This window comes from Mustela putorius, unplaced genomic scaffold (assembly GCF_011764305.1).
Source record: "Mustela putorius furo isolate JIRA1106 unplaced genomic scaffold, ASM1176430v1.1 tig00000273_pilon_pilon_pilon, whole genome shotgun sequence".
In the NCBI taxonomy this organism is placed as follows: domain Eukaryota; kingdom Metazoa; phylum Chordata; class Mammalia; order Carnivora; family Mustelidae; genus Mustela; species Mustela putorius.
Genome location: NW_025421340.1, coordinates 270,674 through 291,770, shown reverse-complemented (window position 1 = coordinate 291,770; position 21,097 = coordinate 270,674). Strand labels below are relative to the sequence as shown.

Genomic DNA, 21,097 nt, shown 5'->3' with positions numbered 1-21,097 from the left:
GACCCCTCCCTGGCATCTGGTACTGCCTGGACGTCGAGGGAGTGGGAGATGAGGCATGCCAGTGAAAGCTGTCGGAGCTTTCCTGTTTTGGTTTTGTCTGCTTAGCATAACATGTAAGACTGAGTTCTGGTGGCAGGGACCTAGTCCTTGCGGCTATAGCACTAGCGAGGGGAGGTCAACTGCTCTGGGCCTTGGCTAAGAGCAACCCCTGCTCCAGAGATATGGTGCCAAGGGCTTATTAATTTTGATACTAATTTGCTTTGCTGGCCAAATACCTGGTATCAAAAGATGGGAAGGCAAAGACTGGAAGCAGTGTTGTGACCATGGGGTCCAGCCCCAAACTATGAAGAAAACACAAAGTGTATAAATCTGAGTAAGTATATATTTACACACCTTTTTAAATAGGTTGTTGTCAAAGATTTAATCAATGGGTAATATGCTCCTCGTGGCTGGGAAGCATCAGTTGCCATATATTAAAAACAAAGAAAAGAGGTGTCTGGGTGGCTTCCTCCATAAGTGTCCCTTCTTTTCAGGTCATGAGTTCAGGGTCCTGGGATGGAGCCCCACATCAGGCTCTCTGCTCAGTGGGAAACCTGCTTCTCCTTTTCCCTCTGCCCTGCTTATAGTTCCTCTTCCTGTCTCTCTGTCTGTCAAATAAATAAAATATTTAAAAAAAGAAAGAAACAAAATATTTTTAAAAGGTCTTTTTTTTTTTTAATTTTCTAGGGGTGCCTGGATGACTCAGTTGTTTAAGCAGATGTTTGCCTTTGGCTGAGGTCATGATTCCAGTGTACAGGGATCCAGCCCTGCATGGGACTACTTGCACCCCAAGGAACTTGCTTCTTCCTCTCCCTTTGCATGTGATTACCCCCGCTTGTGCATTACCTCTCTCTCTCTCTCTCTCTCTCTCTCTCACTGTCAATAAACAAAATAAAATCTTTTACTAAATAAATAAATAAATAAATAAAGTTCTAAACCTACTTTCAGTTTAGGTCCCTTAACAAAAATTGCTACTGATTCATTAAAAAAAAAAAAAAAAGAAAAGATAATTTAGAAAGATGCTTCCAGAGCTAAAAAGCTGTTTATTTTTTTCAGGATTAAATATAGAAGTGCTTTATAAAGTAAAAGAAAAAATATGCTATATTAACACTAATCACACTATAACTTTGGTGGTTATATCAAGATAAGGAAAAGTGATTTTAAAGCAAATTTCATTATCAGACATAAAGATCAAGTCAAAATTACAGAAGAGTAAAAGGATGAATTCATCAGGGAGTATAATAATTCTTGACTTTTAATACTTAATAACAGATTTGGGGATATATAGGGAAAAACTAAGAACAAAAATCATAACTTCTACCTTAGAAGAGAAATGGAAAAAAATTTCAACACCTTTATTTTAAGATTATATAGACAAATGGTCATCAAATTGGTAAGATATGTAAGACTTGAACAAAATTATCAACTAACTAGATATGCTTGATATTACAAAACACTCCCAACAGCTGCAGACGACATATATCTTAAGCCATGATTTTCTTTGCAAAGGTCAACATTGATAATGGTCTAGTCATACCTCCGTGTACCAGGAAAGAATTAGCATATTTCTTGAAAGACACAGCTATCAAAGCTCCATTGAGAAACCGTAAAGATGGAGAAGGGATTTGCAAATTATATATCTGATAATGGACATCTACTCTGATTATTAAAAAATGAATAAAAAAAAACCTTACTAATAACCAAACAGAGTATCCAATTTTAAATGTGAAGAATAGTATTGAAGAGACATGTCACCAAAAGGATATAAGCACATGATAAATTTCTCAACATTTAGACATTAAAGAAATACAAATTAAAATCATGAGACATGCTTAAATATCTATTAGAATGGCTAAAATTATAAAGGCTAATTGTACTTCGTCTGAGCTAGATTGAGAACAACAAAAAAAATCTAAACTGTTGTTGACATATATCATGATACCACCACTTTGGAAAATAGTTTGAAATTTTTTTTAAATGCAACATATGTTGCAGTTACACAAATAGCCATTTTAATTCTAGGCATTTAACCAAGAGAAACAAACCCTATGTTCATACAAGGACTTGTTTATGAATTACATAGCAGCTTTATTTTTAAGAATTGAAAACAGTGGAAATGTTCATCAATGTCCATCAATAGAGCAAAGACAAATTATGATCTATTCATTAAAGAGATTACTGTTCAAACATCAAAATGAACTATTTACAATTGGAGATTCTCAAAGTAATGGTGCTGAGAAAAGAAAAGCCAGGCAATGAATAGTATATACTGTGTGATTCCATGACTATAAAAAAATCTAGAAAAAATACAAATTTATATATAGTCACAGTCATCAAATATATTGGTGTGATTTTAGTGCCTTCTTCTGTTGCCCATAGATTCCTACACTTGGATCTCTGAGCATTTGTTACACCATGTGAAAATATGAACTCTTTTTTCTTTATTCTGTATTACAAGAAAAAGAATCCTTGAAATTTTATGGACATTTGAACTCTCAGTTATTAGCAGAAATTCTATCACACAGTAAATTTCCAAATATAAAAGCCAGAGTTTTACAATGACTTCTAAGCTTTTACATGATCTAGCCACTCATTTAACCTCTGTGACCTCTCTTTCCCTGCTACTCTTCAGTCACTCACAGTGGCCTCCTTGCTATTCCTCAGATATGCCAGGCACGATCCAACTTTATGGCCTTCAAGATAGCCAATTCCTTTGTCTGGAGTGACCTTATTGCTGATAGTTCTGGGCAAATTCATCACCTTTCCATACCTTTGTTCAATTGTCAGCTTCATTGTTACTACCCTGATCTTCCTATTAAAATTCTTAACTCCCCATCCCCTGCCTAGCAACCTTGATTTTTCTCACCCTGATCTAATTTTTCTTTTTCCCCATTGTACTCATCATTTATGAATGCACTATGCAATTTTTATTAAGGTTTATAGCTTTTAATTATCTCACCCATTAAAATAAACGTTCTACAAAGCCAAGTATTTCATTTACCAGTGTAGTCTGAAGTAATAACTGCCATATAATAGGTTCAATACACAATTGGGAAATTTCAGAAAAAATTAATGTTGAGAGTATACTGAATTTCATAAGTCATTTCAATATTTTTTTCCAAAAAATAAACTATGTAAAACATACCTTAAATTTACTTTCAAAATATTTTATACCATATAATGGACAATATACATAAGCCTTAAAGAAACAATCATATAAATAACCATTTCAAACCTACTTAAAAATTGCATAATACCACACTCCTAGATCCTCTCTCAATGCTCTAAAATAACCCTTCCAAGGAAATACATTTTTAAAATAACAGATTTTTTGGCAAATAATTTAATAAAATAAAAGTTTCATTCATCTAAGTAGATCATAATAAATGTTTTTAATAAGCATGAAATTATAACTCTGAAGTGTGCTAAAATGAAACCACCTGCTAAGGGTGAGAGAACAAAAAATAAACATCATTTTTCCAAATAAGAGGAATTTATTACCTTTGAATCAAAGCATGTGGATTTGTTCAAACTGGCAATAAAGGAATATGGAAACACAAGCCATGGAAAGTCATATTTTAGATTTCTAAAAGACTTCAAAGTGAAGAGTATACATTTTTTAAATGCTACATAATGCTACATAATGACAAGATGACAGGTTGTGACAAATAGCATTTTAAAAGCTCTACTCATAATGGAACGGAAGGTGTCATTTCCCTATAATTGTATAAATGTCATTAATTTACTGTATCTGGATACAACATATTACCAAACAGATGTTCATCAAAGACTAAATCATTTTTAATGGAACATAATAATATTTTGATCCTACATCTATCAATCATTTTTTCGACCTAACATTTATAGTCTCGCTAAACAATTTAGCAGTTGTCGACAAAATGAAAAAAAAAAAGGATAAAAAGTCGTGTTTGGAAAAGTAGATTTTCTTTGAAATTTGCATTTAAATGAAAATATTTGCTGATAGTTTTAAAACTTTAAATGTAATTTTTTATATATCTGACCTATCAGATGATATAAAAAATTTTTGGAGAAAATATGACTTATTTTTTTGATCTGGGTTGAAGGTATTAATAAAGAGCAACTGTTTGTATTATTATTATTGTGATATATCTTAGTTAATAAACATGAATAACTGGTATAAAATATGTTTTTTTTAAAAATTTTATTTATTTACTTGACAGAGAGATCACAGGAAGGCAGAGAGGCAGGCAGAGAGAGAGGAATGGAAGCAGGCTCCCTGCTGAGAAGAGAGCCCACTGTGGGACTCAATCCCAGGAACCTGGAATCATAACCTGAGCCGAAGGCAGAGATTTTAACCCACTGAGCCACCCAGGCACCCTAAAATATGTTCTTTTTTTATATAGAATTATAGTTCTTGCCAAAATATGGAACTAGCTGGAACTGAATGCTTCCTTCAAAGTCAGCTCTGGAGAAATTATGCAAGTGTAATATAGAACTATTTCGGATATGTACCAAAAACAAAGAAATGATGATAAATTCCTTAAAAGACTCAAAGTTGCTCTTGACTGGTATGTTTCAAGCTCTATTCCTGGTTTGAGGACAGTTTTTTTTTTTTTAAAGATTTTATTTATTTGACAGAGACACAGTGAGAGAGGGGACACAAGCAAGGGCAGTGGGAGAGGGAGAGGCAGGCTTCCTGCTGAGCAAGGAGCCCCATGTGGGTCAATCCCAGGACCCTGGGATTGTGACCTGAGCTGAAGGCAGGTGATTAACAACTGAGTGCCCCAGGCTCCCCAGTCTTCAGAGATTTTACTAAACAGTTTTCTAAAGTGTTCTGCTGATTTGCCTACCAACTGCCTCTATAAGAGAATTACAGTTGCTCTGCATATTTGGTATTCATCTTTTTTTTTAATAGTTAAATTTTTTATTTTTTACAGTTTTTAACAGGGATGTCACTGTAGAAATCAGCTGGATGTTTAGAGGCGATCAGAACTGTACAAAAACTTTGAAAGGGTAAAGACTTGAAAATTCTTTAGAGAGATTAGCTCCCTAAGGCATTATTCATCCACACATTTTCCTCCAAACAATTAAGACTGATGGATGAGGGGCACCTGAGGGGCTCTCTCATCACGTGGGTGGTGGGTTAAGCCTCTGCCTTCATCTCAAGTCATGGTCTCTGGGTCCTGGGATCCAGCCCCACATCGGGCTCTGCTCAAAAGGAAGCCTGCTTCCCTCCCTGCTTGCTTACCTCTCTGCTTACTTGTGATCTCTCTCTCTCTCTCTCTCTGTCCAATAAATAAATAAAATCTTATCTTAAAAAAAAGCTGATGGATGATAAATTATGAAAAACTGCTCCCTCCAAATGATGCTTCTTCATAAGGATTTAAGAATTTAAAATTGTAAGAATTTAAAATTGAAACTTGATCGTAGGATTTATGTTACAGAATGACATCAAGTGCAGGCAGTTATTATTAGATCTGAAGAAGTATTTGTGATTCTGAATTCTTGGCCTCATTAGTAAATTTATTTTTAAATTCTCCCCCATGGAGTGGTGATTGGCCTTCAGTCTTTCATTGATGTACATCATTGGGTCCAATGAGATGTGTGTGCCCAGAACTATATATACTCTTCTTTGTATTTCACTGGAGATGGCATTTCTGAGTTTTGTTCAATTGAATTTGGACAGATGTTTTAATAGTCACTTCTAGAGTTGGCCCTGGAGAATATCTTCCTTTTTTTTTTTTCTCTTCCCTATTCTCTGAAAAACCCTGACTAATTCACATTATCACAGTGATATCACAATTCAAGTTTTTCCAAACACTATAGCTGCAAAATAGAAGGAAGCTACTCAGAATGTAATGCTATTGTGAATGATTGAGAAAGAAAACATTATTATAATTAAGCTACCAGGTTTCAATGTATTTTATTGTTGCTTAGAAAATCCTAGCATACCCAGACTTTACAGAGATTTGATGATCCTAAGAGGAGCTGAACTCATGGACCAAAATAGCTATGCACATAAAAAGTACAATTACATACCTAAAAAAGATGATGTGGTTAACTTTATATGGCAATCCAAGTGTTATTGGAACAGGAATTTAAAAAATAGCTTAGGGGCGCCTAGGTGGCTCAGTGGATTAAGCCACTGCCTTCAGCTCAGGTCATGATCTCAGGGTCCTGGGATCAAATCCTGCATCAGGCTCTTTGCTCAGCAGAGAGTCTGCTTCTCTCTCTCTCTCTCTCTCTCTCTCTCTCTGCCTACCCTCCGTCTCTTTGTGATCTCTCTCTGCCAAATAAATAAATAAATAAAATATTAAAAAAAAGAGAATGACTGTACTTTTAAAAAATAGCTTAAAAGGGGCACCTGGGTGGCTCAGTGGGTTAAGCCGCTGCCTTCGGTTCAAGTCATGATCTCAGGGTCCTGGGATCAAGCCCCACATCAGGCTTTCTGCTCAGCCGGTAGCCTGCTTCCCTTCCTCTCTCTCTGCCAGCCTCTCTGCCTACTTGTGATTTCTCACTGTCAAATATATAAATAAAATATTTTTAAAAATAGCTTAAAAGTATATGATAAAATAATGATATACATATACAAAGAAAAGAAAGATACTATACTGTGAATATAAATTAAGGGAAAATTGTTGAAATAAAGAATACAATAAATGGAGACTAAGATGAATATAGCTGTAAAATGAATAAGTGAGTTGGGAAAAAAAAAAAAACAAACAAATTAATGACTTCTGCCCAAAGCAGCAGAAGAGAAAAAAAATAAAGAAAATATTTAAAAATACTACTGAGATAAATTTTGGAGAATTAAAGAAAGATAAAAGATACCAGACTTAAAAAATGATGCCAAACATGAGAAATCAGAAACAAAACAAAAAAAAAACCACACACACACAAAAAAAAACACTCATATAGGGCGCCTGGGTGGCTCAGTGGGTTAAGCCGCTGCCTTCGGCTCAGGTCATGATCTCAGGGTCCTGGGATCGAGTCCCGCATGGGGCTCTCTGCTCGGCGGGGAGCCTGCTTCCTCCTCTCTCTCTCTCTCTCTGCCTGCCTCTCCAACTACTTGTGATTTCTCTCTGTCAAATAAATAAATAAAAAAAATCTTTAAAAAAAAAACACTCATATATATTATGGTGAGCTTTAAGAATATCAAAAACAGAGAAGAGCATAAATGATGCCCAAGAGAAGAACAGATCACCTAAAATGTACAAGAATAATACTGACAGCAGAATTCTCAATAGTAATAGCATATAAAGGAGACAGCTGGGTGTTTGTATAGATGGAAAAGATATTTGAAACTAGATATTATACATCAAGCCAAATTATTGATTAAATTTGAGAGCACAGTAAAAATACAATGAAGGCATGTTAGGTCTTAGAACATTTATCACACAGAGACACACATTTTAGAAAACTTCCTTGGAGGACAGCTCAATTTAGATAGAGAAAACAGAATTATGTACTCAAAGGCACATTTTGAAGGAAGGATTGAATATAGTCTGCACTGCAAATATTCTTTAATCGTATGTTCTGAATTTCCTAAATTTAAGAAGTATTTGTTCAAATATTTATCTTTAAATAAACCCTAGGAGACTTTTTCTTGGATTCTGGAAAATCAGTCCATTTGGACACAAATCTTTTTGTCACTGATGGAAATTTTGATAGCCCTTAACTGTGGAATGTCTAATGTATTGTTACAGCAATTGTGATTTGCCAATACATGGGTGATGTGTGTGTGTGTTGTGCGTGTTTATTTTTATTTTTGATGGTTTTACTCTTCTATGAGATTTTTAAATAGACATAATTTTAATAAATTATGATTTGTTGAAATCTATCTGAGGTTATATATAATAAAAATGAAATTTGTGTGAACTGAAGAAGTGCGTCTCCATTTTTTTTTTTTTTTTTAAGAGTAGACTGGTCTTTAAAAATTGTCCAAAGAAGTACATTATATTCATTATTAAATTTGATAATATACAATAAAGGATTTATGGTCATATGGAACCATATCAAATTCTACTATTAATTCATATTAATAATTACCATAAGAGGAAAAAGGGATATTTTTCAAAATGAAAATTAGTGTATTTTTCAAAATATGATATAGTGTTATTCACTGAACAGAGGGAACAAATGTCAAAGTTTAACACAGTTTACAGAATGTTTTAACATAAATTGAAATTTAAATCTGACCAAATTTCACAGTTTTAAGTAAAATGATAGCACTTTAAATCCTTGAAAAGTGGTAAGTGACCCAAAACATTGCTTAGAAAAACAAATTTAACACTACACTAGTCTGAGATGGTTAAGTTATGGTACAACTTGCCATTGTGTATCATCAAATGGTATATTTTTTCCTTTTGGTCTTGTCATTATATTTTATTTTAGCCATTCTGATAAGTGTGTAGTGATATCTCAGTGTCATTTTAATTGCATTTCTTTGATGTCTAATTATGTCAAATTATATTATTTTGATGTTTAATGATCTGAGCTTTCTCAGTTCAAGACCATGAAGCCACTTAGGAAAAATACAATTGCAGATGCACTCATAGGCCAAATATTATTTAGAAATAAGAACAAACATTAATACCCATTCCAACAAAAAATAGATTTGTTATGCAGTAGGGATTTTATAAATTACCTGACACAACTTATATAGTAAGATGAAATAGGACAGGTGGCTTCTTGCAGCTATATACAACATCATTTTAATTTCAATTTGCAGTATAATTTTTCCAAGGTATACACAGAATATATATTTAATGTAAATTGTGAACATTTTAAACACACTGTATATGGAAATTAATCAATTTTAAGTTTATAACAATCAAAATTAACGGAAGTTTATTTTAAATTAGTTAGCTTTCTCTGCATTGCAAGACAGAATAATCAAGAATTGGTAAGAAAAAAATAATATCTGTAAAATTACTGGGGGTGCATTATAAAGTGTTCGGTAACCGATCAAACTCACAATTTGGATTGAATGGCAAGTGACTTTTAAAATCTGGAACTCATTGTCAAATTTATTTCTTCATTGTGTCTTAAATGTGGAACAACAATGAGGTATTTCAAAGAGGTGAACCACAGATAGATTTCTCTAAGGGTGGGGTGAGGGTTACTCAAAAAGGAACTTGACAAGGCTACCGGAGGATTTCAAATATCAGAATCGTAACCATAATAGAGTATTTCATTGCATCCTAGCTTTCATCAAGGGTAAGATGCACTATAGTTTATGTTTGACTAAGAAAGAGAAATGCTGTCAGTTAAACTAGGATATGTCCTCAAGTGCAAGGTGAGTGCCACCTTAAGAGATATTAAAATGGGGGGGGGAGAGAAATCTTAGAACAAGTAAACTGTGGTACTAGAATAATTAAGAAAGGTCAAACACTTGGATCAACAAAAAAAGTGATAATTGCTTACCATGTGCCCCAAACTATATTAAGTCTTAGAACAAGAGACGTTCTCATCTTGATGCCCCGCAGCTGTTAGACCCAAGGTACAGAGGGCAGTAGCCAACGACCAGCAGGCCCCAAGTGCCATGTGCAGACTCTAAGAGCAACTGCCTTTGAGAGAGGAAACGGTTGAGAGTGGGCCTTCTGAGGTAGAGAAATACTAGCTGGGAAAGTAGGAAAATTGACACAGAATGTTTTACTTTTCTTTTCTTTTTTTAAAAAAGATTTTATTTATTTATTTGACAGACAGAGATCACAAGTAGGCAGAGTGGCCGGCAGAGAGATAGAGAGAGAGAGAGAAGCAGGCTTCCTGCTGAGCAGAGAGCCCGATGCAGGGCTCGATCCCAGGACCCTGAGATCATGACCCCAGCCGAAGGCAGCAGCCCAAAAACCACTGAGCCACCCCAGGCGCCCCAATGTTTTACTTTTCAATATACTACTTAGAATATAAAACCTATTCCATTTTGTAAGAAGTTTACCATTTAAAAAATGGTAATTTTCTCATTGTGCCTTCCCTTCTCATTGCTTTATTTTGAATAAAAAATTTCACAATGAACATACGGATGCTTTCCTTTTGATGGTCCCTCTGTTGGTCATATTCTTAATGAGTCATGACAATTAGTTTTACAAAATTTATTGATGTTTGTTGATATGTTTTATCATAACAAATTTTCCCTCCCGTATCTAGATTCCCCAGCTTTCAGACAGGTGGACACTTCAATAAACCATACCCAAGGGATGTATCAAGTACTTCTTAGACATTCTCTCAGATCCTTGAGGTCTCATTTTGCCTAGGGATTTGCAATAGGTTCTGCCAGAGGCACCACTGTGACAACTGATGTCCATGGTCTATCTCCTGCTAAGCTCAAGAAGTCACTGATTTCCAAGGTTATCTATACAATTAATGCATTCCAGCAAGTTCTTTTTTTTTTAATATTAACAAACTTATTTTAAAGTTTATATGGAGAGGCAAAGACTCACAATATTCAACATAGTGTTGAAGGAGAACAAGCCTGAGGACTGACTTCAAAGTTTACCATAACGATGGGGCGCCTGGGTGGCTCAGTGGGTTAGGCCTCTGCCTTCGGCTCAGGTAATGATCCCAGGGGCCTGGGATCGAGTCCCGCATTGGGCTCTCTGCTCAGCAGGGAGCCTGCTTCTCCTCATCTCTCTCTCTGTCTCTCTGCCTATTTGTGATCTCTCTCTCTGTCAAATAAATAAATAAAATCTTAAAAAAAGTATACCATAACGATAATTGTAAGCAAGATATTGTAATACCACAGAAAGGCTAGATTAAAGGAACAGAATATATATTATCAATTATATTTTATATTTAATATAAAAGCAAAAGCAATACAAGAGAGCAAAATACAATCATTTAAACAAATGGTTCTGGAGTAATGGTGAAGCTAAATGTAAAAAATATAAAATAAAAATAAAATAAAATAATAAAATAAAATAAATCCAGGCAGATATCATACACTCTTCACAAAAATTAAATCAGATTGGTTTATAAACCTAATCATGAAACATGTAGAAGGTAATATATAAGAAAATTTAAATGACCTTGGTTTTGGAAATAACTTTAGCTACAAAAGCACAAGCACTGAATTTAAAAATGTCTACTCTGTGAAACACAATGCCAAGAGAATGAAAAGGCAAAGCACAGACTATGAGAAAAAATTTGCAAAATACACATCTGGCAAAGGACTGTTAATCAAAAATACACAAAGAACCCTTAAAACTCAACAATGGGGGAAAAACCTGATTAAAATTGAGCCAAAGACCTTAGCAGATACCTCACAAAAGAAAATATTACAGATGGCAAATAAGCATATAAAAAGATGCTTCACATCATATGTCATCCGGAAAATGCAAATTAAAACAAAAAAGAGACACCAGTACATACCCAGAATCCAGAACACTGACAACAGAACACGAAATGTTGGTGAGGATGTGGAGCAACAGGAATGTTCTTCCATGTCTATTGAGAATAAAGAATGGAAAACAACTTGGCAGTTTCTTACAAAACTAAACATATTCTTGCCAGATGATTGAGCAGTAGCTGACAGCCCTTTTCTCGAGGGAGCTGTTTCTGCGAATTCAGGGTATGGTACCTGGTAGCAAGCCCAAGCAGCGTGTCCTAGCATGGCACTCTATGCCTATTACCATCTCCTGGGGTAGGTAAGGCTTTGCCTTTTGTCCAGTGCTCAGGCTGACTCGGGGTCTAGGCCAGTCCTTCACCACAGGGGAGAGGAGGCGACAGGATCACTGCACACGACCCGTGCACTGGGATGGGGAACTGTGGGGGACAGTCTGCACTCCTTCCCTGGCACACGCCCTGCCACCCAATTCCCTGCCACATCCTGGTGGAAGACGGCATCTGACTGCCCGTTTCTCCATGGCGCTGTTTCTGTGAATTCCGAGTATGGCACCTGGTGGCAAGCCCAAGTCTGCCCTTGGGACAGGTGTCCAAGGTGATGCTGTCCCCTTGGGACCAGAGGCACAGGACAGGCCTGCCTTCTGCCCAGACTCCTTCCTCAGAGTGGAGCACGCGCCCCTGCCCTAGTCGTCCCCTCATGTGTCCTTAGCAGCCAGGCTTCCATCTCTCTGAACAGGGAGCGGGGGACACTTGTCTTGCCACCGGCCTGCTGTTCGTGCCAAGGCAGGCCATCCTGCTTCCCGAGTGTTTCCCGACCCCAAGGCCAACCGCTCCTTCTCTTCTCCGGGGGCGGCATGCTGCGCCTTCCCCACAGGGGGCTTCTCTCTCAGGCAGAGGGGATGCTAGGGCAAAGGGTATTTCGCTCCATGCGGGTATCTTCCACCGAGCTGCGGAGACTAGCCCAGGCAAGCAGCAGCAGCATCCCCAAATCCAACTCTGATTTCCCAAGGAACGCTGTGCTTTCCCAGGGGAGATGCCCAGGCAAAGAGGCTTTCGCTGTATGCGGGTTTCTCCCAATGCGCGACTGGGCTCAGGCAAGCAGCTGCAGCCCGCAGAACATTTCTCAGAGAATGCTGTGCTTTCGCAGAGGCTTTGGCTTGGAGCGAACAGCACTTCGCTGCTGCTTCCTCAGCAAGGCTTCTGTCGCGTCAGGGAAGAAGAGCTTCGGGAGAGCTGGTGCCTCTTGGGCCTTACTTTCCCTGGCTCATTGTTCGCGTCCTGGGTTCACCCTGCCAGGCGGAACTAAGCAGACCCAGCCACAACCCTACAGTAGCATGCGTAGCCTAGGATGGCACTCTATGCACACTACCCTGTCCCGGTGTAGGCATCGCTTGGCCTTTTACTCTGGCGCTCAGGCGAACTCGCGGACTAGGCCAGTGCTTTCCCACAGGAAAGGAGAGGTGACAGGATCCCTGCACACCGCCCGTACACTGAATAGGGAGCTTTGGGGGACTGTCCCCACTCCTTCCCCTTAAACCCCGTGCCTCCTCCAAGCTTCCACATCCTGGAGGAAGACGGCATCTGACTCCCCGTTATTTCAGGGAGCTGTTTCTGCGAGTTCAGGGTAGGCGCCTCGTGGCTAGAGCATGTCTGCCCTAGGGACAGGTGGCCAAGGAGCTGCTGTCTCCTTGGCCCACAGGCTCAGGTCAGGCATGCTTTCTACCCAGACTCCTTCCTAAGAGTGGAGCACGCGCCCTGCCATACTCATCTCCTCCTGTCTCCTTAGTAGCCAGGCTTCCGTCTCTCTGTACAGGGAGCGGGAGACACTTGTATTGCCACCGGCCGCTGTGCCTGCCAGGGCCGGCTCTCCTGCTTCGCAACCGTTTCCAGACCATAAGGCCAACGGCTCCTGTTCTTCTCCCTGGGCAGCGTGCTGCACCTTCCACAGATGCTCCTGGGAAGCCCAGTGAAAGACGTGTCCCTTTCCTTAAGGCTCTTTCCACAGGCGCATTCGCACTGAAAAACCTCTGCGAAAGCATAGCAGTCGCTGGGAAATCAGTGTCGGTTCTGTGGGCTGCTGTTGCTGCTTGCCTTAGCCTAGTGTTCATAGCCGGATGGGAGAAACCCGCATAGAGCGAAAGCCTCTTTGTCCGGCATCCCCTCTGGGAAAGCACAGCATTCTTTGGGAAATCAGAGTCCAGTCTGAGGGATGCTCCTGTTTGCCTGAGCTGGCCTCCACAGCACGGTGTAATAAACCCGCATGGAGCGAAATCCTCTTTGCCTGAGCATCCCATCTGCCTGAGAGAGAAGCGCAAAACTGAAACTAAAAAATGATATTGAGAAAGATTTTATAAATGAACCAAATGGATACTCTAGAACTTTAAAGATATGACAGCCAATTTAAGATACCACAGGGGTGCCTGGGTGGCTCACTTAATTAAACCTCCAATTCTTTTTCCTTTTTATTTAACACCTTAATTTTATTTCATTTCTTTCTATTTTGGCTCAGGTCATGATGTCAGGGTTTTGAAATAGAGCCCAGAGTTGGGCTCTGTGCTGAGCCTGGAGCCTGCTTTAGATTCTTTTCCCTTCTTTTTCTATCCCTCCCTGCACTCTCACTCGCTCGCTCTCTCTTGCTTGCAAATAAATAAATAGATAGATATATAGATAATAGACAAAGCAAAATAAAAGCAGATTATGAAAATAATATAAATTTTTGAAATGAAAGCAAGTTCAAAATAAAATAGAGAAGACCTACACAGCTAAAAGTTCATTCAGAAAATCTACTATTAAAGAAGTCAGTATGACACAATGTTAAGATATCAAAAGATTGGAGCATGTACTTTACAGAAAGGTAATCCAAATGGCCACTCATATGTAAAAACTGTTTATCTTTATTATGAATCTGGAATTAAATTAAATTAAATTAAATTCAAAAAAAATTAAAAGCTAGAATGGCATACTATTACACACTTACCATATTGGGAAACAGTAAAAATGTCTTGCAAGAATGTGAAAGAATGACAGTGCCCATAATAAAACATTTCAGGTAAGTTGGACAATATTTAGAAAACTTAAAAATTAAAAAAAAATTTGGTCCATTCCTAGAAATACAACATTGAACTAAATGAATATTTTCACCAGGATATGAAAACAGATGATTATAGTTATTTCACTCATAACACAGATCAGCAGTGGTATATTTGCACAATGTTACATTAAATAAGAGAGAATATTAACAAACTGGGAGAAGGGGCTAGGTTGTTATCATAAACAGATCTTCTATGGTGCCGATTATGTTCTATTTCTCAAAATCTTTAAGTTAAAAAATTTTCAAATTTATATCTAAATAGATAGATGATAGATAGACAGATATCCCAGAAGCTGCAATGCTAGGCTAAGACCAGGCTTTAAAGGGCTTTTCTATGCTCTACTAAATACTTTAAACCATTCATTATATCATAGCTCAGTGTTCGAATCTCCATTTGTTTCCTCAGTTTTCTAATATTTATCTTAAGGTGACCTGATCCAGACTTTTGATCACCTTTGTCTAAATATTTCTATTTTAACAAAGTCCTTTTTAATACTCAGAGACTAAAACTTAGAAAAATACTCTGATTTTTATCTCACTAGAGTGGAAAATATATGGTTACCCATTAACTAATGTCTACATTAGCTCCATGACATTTTTAATTCTTGGGAGCTTTTGGTTAAATGAATTTTTTTAAGCTTCCTTTAAATGAAGCTTTAAGCCATCGCCACATGAATAAAATTAAAGAACTAAATGAAAACAAGCCAAGTATTTACAGAGTAATAGAATGTGAAGTGGAAAGAGTACAATTCTGAAATCATAAAGCCTAAATTAGTGTGATGCATCTTTATCAGCCATGTAATCATAAAACCAGTTATCTAAATGTGTTAGCCTCAGTTTTTTCACCCCTGAAATGGTGATGATAATACTTATTATGCAGAGTTGTTGTGTGGATGTAATGAAGCATGGAGCATGAGAGTCTCATATTCCATGCTAAAATGATAGCTATTTTTATACTTATAATAATTCTAATAATAGTAATTAAATTGTTCAAAATGATAATATTCATTTATATTGAGGCATTGTATTGACTATTCATAGACACATTTACCAAAATAAATTTCATTTTACTTTACCCCCTCTGAGGCTATATATTCCCTAATTCAATATGAATTCAATATGAATCTCATTATGAATAATAATTATCATAATAATAATAATTATCATAATAAGTATGCTGATTTTTCTTCTTTTTAGGGAAGTATCCTTTACTGTTGAACATAAAGAAACTTAAGCAAGTCTGTCTTATTCAAAATTTGCATGCTGCTTTCTTATGAAACTAGATTATAGAGTTGTATGAAATAAATTCATGCAGTGAAGACATTTATGTTTGGAAAACTGGGTGGTCAGTTTAGTATTTCAAAAGAAGATTTTAAATTTAAACCTTAAAACTGAGCTCTTTCAGCCTTATTTATAGACCATCCTTCATGGTTTATAAGTATTCCTTCATTGTAAACTAACTAATAGTGTTTGTCACAGTGTATATAACTAAAATGGATTTTGTATTCTATTATTTCAGAGTGAGTTGCAGTTTCTATTTACTTACTTCCTTTTTTGAAAAACAGATTAATTCTACTAAAAGTTATTTCCAGCTTTATTGAAAAATAATTGACATATTATAATTTGTAAATTTAAGAAATGATTTCTTTATAACACTGCAAACTTTTAACATTGTGTAAATTTTGTACCATTTGATAAATTGGTATACATCTGTATTGCAATATAATCTACATAAAAATGTTAATGCATCTACTATCTCATATAGTTGCCTCTCTTTTTTATGCATATATTGTAAGGAATTTTAAGATCTACTCTCTTAGCAACTTTAATGTATATCGTACAGTAGAGATAAACTTCAGAGGTCTTGTGGGTTTTGTTCCAGACCACCTCAATAAAGTGATTATCTCAATAAACTAAGTCAAATCATTATTATTATTTTTTTGGTTTCCCAGTGCAAATAAAAAATTATGTTTCCCAGTGCATATAAAAAATAAACACTATACTGTACTGTTCAAAAGCATTATGTCTTTAAAGAAAAACAATTCATATACTTTAAGTAAACTAGTTCTGAGTTTTCAGTGGGTCATAATCACTGATCACAGATCACCATAACAAATACAATAATAATGAAAAAACTTGAAATATTGCAAGAATTACCAACATGTGACAGAGAGACACAAAATGAACAAATGTTGTTAGAAAAATGGTGGCAGCAGACCTATTTTATACAAGATTGCTATAAACTTTCAACTTGTAAGAATGTGATATATGCAAAATTTAATAAAGGGAAGCACAATTTAAAAAGTATGTATATATTATTAACTATGATCATCATGCTGTACATTAGATCTCCAGAACTTTTTCCTATTATAGTTGCAAGTTTGTACACTTTGACCACCTTATTCCACCCCAGGTTCACCCCTTGTCAACTCAACTCTAAGTTTCCATTAGTTTGCTTTTTCTTCAGATTCTGTATGTAAGGGTTATCATAATACATAAATTTAAAAATATACACCAACAGCAAGACAGAAGAAAGGGAAATTAAGGAGTCAATCCCATTTACAATTGCACCCAAAACCATAAGATACCTAGGAATAAACCTAACCAAAGAGACACAGAATCTATACTCAGAAAACTATAAAGTACTCATGAAAGAAATTGAGGAAGACACAAAGAAATGGAAAAATGTTCCATGCTCCTGGATTGGAAGAATAAATATTGTGAAAATGTCTATGCTATCTAAAGCAATCTACACATTTAATGCAATTCCTATCAAAGTACCATCCATCTTTTTCAAAGAAATGGAACAAATCTAAAATTTATATGGAACCAGAAAAGACCTCGAATAGCTAAAGGGATATTGAAAAAGAAAGCCAACGTTGGTGGCATCACAATCCCGGACTTCCAGCTCTATTACAAAGCTGTCATCATCAAGACAGCATGGTACTGGCACAAAAAACAGACCCATAGATCAATGGAACAGAATAGAGAGCCCAGAAATAGACTCTCAACTCTATGGTCAACTAATCTTCGACAAAGCAGGAAAGAATGTCCAATGGAAAAAAGACAGCCTCTTCAATAAATGGTGCTGGGAAAATTGGACAGCCACATGCAGAAAAATGAAATTGGACCATTTCCTTACACCACACACAAAAATAGACTCAAAATGGATGAAGGACCTCAATGTGCAAAAGGAATCCATCAAAATCCTTGAGGAGAACACAGGCAGCAACCTCTTTGACCTCAGCCGCAGCAACATCTTCCTAGGAACAACGCCAAAGGCAAGGGAAGCAAGGGCAAAAATGAACTATTGGGATTTCATCAAGATCAAAAGCTTTTGCACAGCAAAGGAAACAGTTCACAAAATCAAAAGACAACTGACAGAATGGGAGAAGATATTTGCAAACGACATATCAGATAAAGGACTAGTGTCCAGAATCTATAAAGAACTTAGCAAACTCAACACCCAAAGAACAAATAATCCAATCAAGAAATGGGCAGAGGACATGAGCAGACATTTCTGCAAAGAAGACATCCAGATGGCCAACAGACACATGAAAAAGTGCTCCATATCACTCGGCATCAGGGAAATACAAATCAAAACCACAATGCGATATCACCTCACACCAGTCAGAATGGCTAAAATCAACAAGTCAGGAAATGACAGATGCTGGCGAGGATGCAGAGAAAGGGGAACCCTCCTCCACTGTTGGTGGGAATGCAAGCTGGTGCAACCTCTCTGGAAAACAGCATGGAGGTTCCTCAAAATGTTGAAAATAGAACTGCCCTATGACCCAGCAATTGCACTATTGGGCATTTACCCTAAAGATACAAACGTAGTGATCCAAAGGGGCACGTGTACTCGAATGTTTATAGCAGCAATGTCCACAATAGCCAAACTATGGAAAGAACCTAGATGTCCATCAACAGATGAATGGATCAAGAAGATGTGGTATATATGCACAATGGAATACTATGCAGCCATCAAAAGAAATGAAATCTTGCCATTCGCGACAACATGGATGGAACTAGAGCGTATCATGCTTAGCGAAATAAGTCAAGCGGAGAAAGACAACTATCATATGATCTCCCTGATATGAGGAAGTGGTGATGCAACATGGGGGCTTAAGTGGGTACGAGAAGAATAAATGAAAGAAGATGGGATTGGGAGGGAGACAAACCATAAGTGACTCTTAATCTCACAAAACAAACTGAGGGTTGTTGGGGGGAGGGGGTTTGGGAGAAGGGGGGGTGGTATTATGGACACTGGGGAGGGGTATGTGTTTTGGTGAGTGCTGTGAAGTGTGTAAACCTGGTGATTCACAGACCTGTACCCCTGGGGATAAAAATATATGTTTATAAAAAATAAAAAAAATTATATATTAAAAAAATATATAAAATCTTTGAAATATTTCACTTAGTATAATACCTTCAAGATCCATCCATGGTATTGTAAATGGCAGTATTTCTTAATTTTTCATGGTTAAGTAGTATTCCATAGTATATATTTACCATACTTATTTTATTCATTCATCCATTAATGGATACTGAAGTTATTTCCATCTCTTGCTTAGAGTTAATAATTTTATAATGAACATAAGAGTGCAGATATGTCTTCGAATAGTGACTTTGTTTCCTTTAGATATATACCTAGAGGTGGGATTACTGAATCATATGGTAATTTTACTTTTAATAATATGAATAGTCTCCATACTGTTTTCCATACAAATTTATATCCCTATCACAGTGCATAAGTTCCCCATTTTCCCCAATATTTACCAAAATTTGTTAGTTTTAATTTTTTGGTAGTATATATTCTAATAGGTAGTAATATCTTGCTGTGTTTTTCAGAGGTAAACAAAAACAACACATAATGACTTTGCCCTGAGTTTTTTACGTTGAGCACTTTTTAATGCTCCTGTTGGTCATTTATATAACTTTTTTGAATAAAAAGTCTATTGAGATCCTTTTGCTATTTTTTTAATTATATATTATTTTCTATTTGTATCTGTTGGTTATTAACCTCTTTTCAGATATAAGATTTGTAAGTATTTTCTTCCATTCTGTGGATTGAGTTTTCATTCCCTTTGTTTTGGCAATGCAGAAACTTTAGTTTGATGTAATACCATTTATTTATTTTTTTTTTTTTTTTGCTTGTGTTTTTGGTCTGGTATCCAAAAAAAACTATTGGCAAGACCAATGTCAAGGAGAATTTTTCCTATGTTTTCCTTTAGGAAATTTAGTTTCATGCATCACATTTAAGTCTTTAATCTATTTCAAGTTAAGATTTATGAGTGATATAAGGTTCCAGTTTCATGTTGGTTTATGTGACTATTCAGTTTTAAATATCATTTACTGAAACAGACTATCTTTACCCATTACATATGTTGGCCCCTGTCAAATATTAGGTGACTGTATGAAAAGATTTATTTCTGGACTCTCAATTCTGTTCTACTTGTTTATTGGTCTGTTTTTATGCCATTATACTTTATTGTTTTGAGCATGGGGGCTTTGTAGTATAGTTTCAAATCAAGAAGTGTAATTTCGCTTCTTCATTCTTTCTCAGAACTGCTTTGATTATTTGTTTGTCTCATATAAATTTTAGGATTCTTTACTTACTTCTGTAAAAACACAATATTGGATTTTTTAAAAGATTATTTATTTATTTATTTGAGAGAGAGAGATGACAAGCAGGCAGAGAGGCAGGCAGAGAGAGAAGAGGTAGCAGCTTCCTGCTGAGCAGAGGCTGATGCGGGGCTCGATCCCAGGACCCTGGGATCATGTCCTGAGCTGAAGGCAGCAGCTTAACCCACTGAGCCACCCAGGCGCCCCTAACATTGGATTTTTGATAGAAATTGAATTTACAGATGGTTTTCGGTAGTATGGACATTTTAACAATGTTAATTCTTACCATTCATAAATATGAGTTATCTTTCCATTTGTGTCTCCTTCAATTTCTTTATCAATGTCATAGTTTATGGGGTACAGATCATTCATCTTCTTAGTTAAATCTTTTCCTAAGTATTTTATTAGTTTTGATGCTAGTGTGAATTAGATTGTTCTCTTTATTTTTTCAGATAGTTCATCATTAGAGTGTTAAAATGCTCCTGTCTTGTGCTTACTTTGGCAGCACATATACTAAAATTGGAATGATGCAGAGATTAGCGTGATCACTGAGCAAGGATGACATGAAAAACTATTAAAAATACGAAACAAAACAAAATTCTTGTCTTTTATATATTTATCTTGTATTTGGCAGCTTTACTAAATTTGTTTATTCAAAATTTTTATGAATTTTTTAGGATTCTTTTACATGTAAGTTCATGTTATCCAAAAAAAGAAAATTTTACTTCTTCCTTTTTTTTGGAGTCTTTTATTTCTTTGTGTTCCTTGTTTCTCTGGCTAGGGACATCCAGTACTATGTCAAATGAGAGTAGTGAAAGTGGACACACTTGTCTTTTTTCTGATCTTTAAGGGGAAAACTTTCAAACTTTTTTGATTGAATATGAGATTAGCTCTGGGCTTGCAATATGTGTTTTTTCTTTAATGGATTTTTTAAATTATTTTTTTTAATTTTTTATAAACATATAATGTGTTTTTATCCCTCGGGGTACAGGTCTGTGAATCACCAGGTTTACACATTTC

General features: G+C 36.2%; 1 pseudogene; it reads left to right on the top strand.

The window, feature by feature from the left end:
• Window positions 1–20,566: 20,566 nt before the first annotated feature.
• On the top strand, window positions 20,567–20,680 carry LOC123391634 (annotated as a pseudogene).
• Window positions 20,681–21,097: the final 417 nt, after the last annotated feature.